This window comes from Tupaia chinensis, unplaced genomic scaffold (assembly GCF_000334495.1).
Source record: "Tupaia chinensis unplaced genomic scaffold, TupChi_1.0 Scaffold139491_1, whole genome shotgun sequence".
Classification (NCBI taxonomy): Eukaryota; Metazoa; Chordata; class Mammalia; order Scandentia; family Tupaiidae; genus Tupaia; species Tupaia belangeri.
The window spans coordinates 43,319-47,358 of record NW_006199376.1 but is presented as its reverse complement, the minus strand read 5'-3'; the positions used below and the strand labels follow the sequence as shown (position 1 = coordinate 47,358).

Below are 4,040 nucleotides of genomic sequence, written 5' to 3'. Positions count from 1 at the left end.
TTCTCTCTTTCTGTCTCTCTGTCTGCCAGGCACCCGCACCCTATAGCAAACCCCCCTCAAAAAAAAAAAATAATAATAATAACAAATGGAACTACATAAATAAATAAACTTAAAAAAAAAAAAAAACTATTCTGAGAATCAGGAATTGATAAATAACAAAAGAATTTTTTTCTGTGAGGCCAGCACTGGGGAGAGATATGATTCAAGTCCACTCTACACCTGAGTGGGGAAAAGTTTTCTGTCATTTTAATCAAGGCCTATCTTGAATTATTAAAATAGAGTTTCAATGGGGGCCGGCAGGTGGCGTGGTGCTTAAGGATGCTGGACTCCCACATGGCCAACTGTAGTTCAAGTCTCGGACCTGAACTGGCGGCTTGCTTTCTCACTTTCTCTCTCTTTGTCCCTCTCTCGTCAAATTAAAAAATAAATAAATAAATGGATAAATAAAGTTAAGTAAAATAATTTTTAAAAAAATAGAGTTTCAATGTCTGTCAATCGACATGCAGAATTTAACAAATTTATTGTCCCACAACCAATTAAATAAAGAGTAGGCTGGACCCACTAAACAAGAACCCCACTACACAGAGAAAAATTTGTACTGTAAATCTTTTTTTTTTTTTTTTGACTCTTCTTGAGGGGAACTATGACCTTTCATAAGTCACTGAACATTGAAAAAAGGTAAATAATAAAACATGTGGACCTTTTCTAGATGCTGCTTCTGAGCTTACACTAAACCCCATAGTTCCAGAATCTCCCTGTGGCCCACTAGATACTTAAAGCAGTCCTGGGACCAGTAGAGTTTTGTCTCAGTTCCACCTCAGAAGTACCAGTGAATCAGCAACCGTGTCCTGTAATTATTTGCTGAGTCCAAGAATGCAGGATTAGAAAAGAGATATCAGCGAAGGACAGAATATCCACACTGGTTTTCTTTTTTTTTTCTTTATAATTTTTAAAGAATTAATTAATTAATTAATTATTTCCATTTGTTATTGTTATTTTTTTCTTTATTTGATGAGAGGGAGAGAGAAAGGGAAAGTGAGAAAGCAAGCCAGGTCCAGGACTTGAATCATGGTTGGCCATGTGGGAATCCAGCGCCCTTATCCATCCCACCACCTGCTGGCCCCTCCACACTGGTTTTCTAACTCTTGAGTAAAGACTATTTTGGTAGCAATGACCAAATGGAAACCATTAGAATTGCCTCAGTCTAGAAAACCAGACACTGTTATTAAGCTGTTCGATTAAATAATAATTATTTTAGCTATATATAAGATATATTTAACTACCATAATCTGTTTAGCTTTATATCTACATTTCTAACTGTTATAGTCTACTCAGCAAGAAATAAAAAGACATCCAGACATAGCCAAATTTATTGGAGTTTATTTATTAAGCCAGCGGCATACAGGAGGACTCAAGTCACTCAAAATCCCGCAGCCCGGAGTGAAAGGAAAAAGGAGCTTATGTAGGCCAAAAATGTACAATCATGTCCAGGATGATGTGAGGATTCGCAAGGACAAAGACCAGTGGGCTTGAAAGGGTGGGGGATAGGGTTTTACAACTGTAAAACCAAAAGCAGGTTACAGAAACCAAGAAAAAGCAGACAGGTAGGCTAATCTTCCCTAAGGGTGTGTCCTATCTCTACTTAAACACAATGGAATTTAATAGTCTTTATAGCTCCAGGGAAGGTCCAGTGACTGGACCTTATCTTAAGGCAACTAGGAGAAGTGGGGTTTTAAGGACAATAGGAATGTTAATCACTCTATTTACTCTGAGACAAACCGGGAGAGGGCAGGTTTCCAGTCATAAGAATTTAACAGTTCATAATGGAAGCGCTCCTCCAAGATGGAGTACTGCCTGCTTCAGCTGTTTAATTATCACTATATGTATCCTTCTATTCAATCTAAGATAATAAGTAACAAAATAGAAATTCCTTACTTGCCTTTACAACACATTAAAGAATTGGGAGGGAGTATAGAGCATTGTGGGAGTTGGGAAATCAATGATAGTATGTAATAGGACACCCACTACAATGTTCCCCACTTACTTCTTCTCAAGAATTTTATTTTCTAAGTTATCCAAGAATGCTAATTTAATCTTCATCTCTATGACTGATTATATAGCAGTTCCAGTGAGGGCTCCCTGAGAAGTCCTTGTTAGAAAACTCTAGAACAGATGTCAGGGAGTAATTCATGAGCCACAGCGCAGGCTTCTGCACCAGGTCTGCAATAATGACTCTCAGAGAAGAGAGTTAAGCCTGGTCTTGTTCAGGGTGGAAATCAATATTTGGAGAACACAACAGGGGGACATTGCAGAGTTTGTGCAAGTCTAATTGCTAACTGCCATCAAGTAAAAATGAATAATTTCTAGATTGCTTCTCAGATACATTTCTTTTATCCTGTCCCCACTGTGTCTGAAGCCTTAGAGTGTCACAACTGCCCCGCCCTGCAGCTTTCTATTTACTTTCCTGATGAGATCTCCAATCCCAGACTCAGGAAGTCAGGGCAATTATTTAAATCACTAACTTTGATCATGCTTCTCCTTGGGCCATAGGTGCCCTCTAGAAGCAGAATTCAACTGAGAGATCAGGAGCAAGAGTAACGGGTAAGAAGCATTTCAATAGGTGACAAATTTCCTTGTGTAATTATTAATGCTTGGGTGAGTTAAAAAAAAAAGTCGGAAGGAGTGGAATGAAAAGAGAATCTTGAGATCCATGATAAAAAGAAGGTTAGAGTCACAAAGTCTCTTAAGCACTTCTCTTTAAGTAAAAATTCAAGGCTTCCCTGCAGACTGACTCATTCAGAATGTAACTTACTGAAGTCCCCTACAGTGAGGCATCCTATTGGTTGATAGTTTCTCTTTTCCTTTCCTGCCCACCTCAAGAATTTTACTTTCGTTTCTGAGACTTTCTCTGAGGGAACCACTTTGTGGAAAAGAGATCTAGGTTGCTTTCACTCGAGTACCCCAAGAAATCATAACTTCTCCACTGCTGTATGAAAGTATATTTAGTGATTTGTGGAACGCAGACTTTGGAAGCCGTCAGAAAGAAAAACTGGATTTTCTAAGGTGAGTTTAAAATCCACATTTGTTAATCTGTTGTGAAAAGAAGCTAATGGCCTGGTTTACAGGCTTCCTACTTGGAGTCCTGGGGGAGGGGGCAGTCTTGAAAGAGGTGGGTTGGGGGCCCACACGTGGGTGTGTTGATTAAGGCAGACTGATCCTCAGCCTGCTGACTGGTATGAGCTCCAGTAGCTTAAGAAACACTCTATGTGCTTCTGTGACTGTGCCCAAAATCCGACAGGAGGGAGAGGCAAGACGGTGAAGACGGGATCGTAGCATGAACAGGCCACAGGGAAGGTGCTTCCTCCTCTCCCTTTCTTTTTGTCTATGTCTCTCTCTCTCTTTCTGGTGAATGCATGTGTTCTCTAGTGAAAAACAAAAAGAAAGAAAGAAACAAAGAAACAAAAGAATGGTTTAAAGAAGTGAAAGATAAGGGTCTCGAGGAATGAGTGTTTCCCCAGACTGAGTTCTCTCCAAACTCCCTTAACATTTCCTAACTTTGTATTGCACTGTGCAAAAGAGAGCAAGAATGCTCTCTTTCAGATTACTGAAACCTCAAGAGCAGTGGTTATGCCACAGGGAACTTTGAGCCTTAATAGTTTAATGTCTGTCCCTGTCATAATGTAGTATTTCTGAAGGACCCTACAGATCAGTTTTCATTAGCTGGATTTGTCTGCCTAGGAGCCTAGATTTTGTGATAACTGGCCAGCTCTTCACCCTGTTATCCATTCAGAGCTCCCACTAGAGCCCCAGTACAGACTTGGGGAACTAGTGCTGGTCCTTACAGTTCACCATGCTCTTACTGGACATCTGCCTCCCAAAAAGCAGAACTCAGAGACCAGCATTTAGAGTAATGGCTATGTCGCTGAACTTCCATGTAGTCGACTGGTTCAAGTCCTGGACCTGGTGGTTTAAAACTCACACTGGGCACATGTCCATGTGTGCCCAAGATCCCAAGAGGAGAATGAATGAGAAGGGATTGC

The 4,040-nt window shown here is 40.2% G+C and overlaps 1 pseudogene; it reads left to right on the top strand.

Moving 5' to 3' along the window:
* Positions 1-2,865: 2,865 nt before the first annotated feature.
* The window catches only part of LOC102489183 (tripartite motif-containing protein 5-like), a 19,237-nt pseudogene continuing 18,062 nt past the window's right edge, over positions 2,866-4,040 (top strand).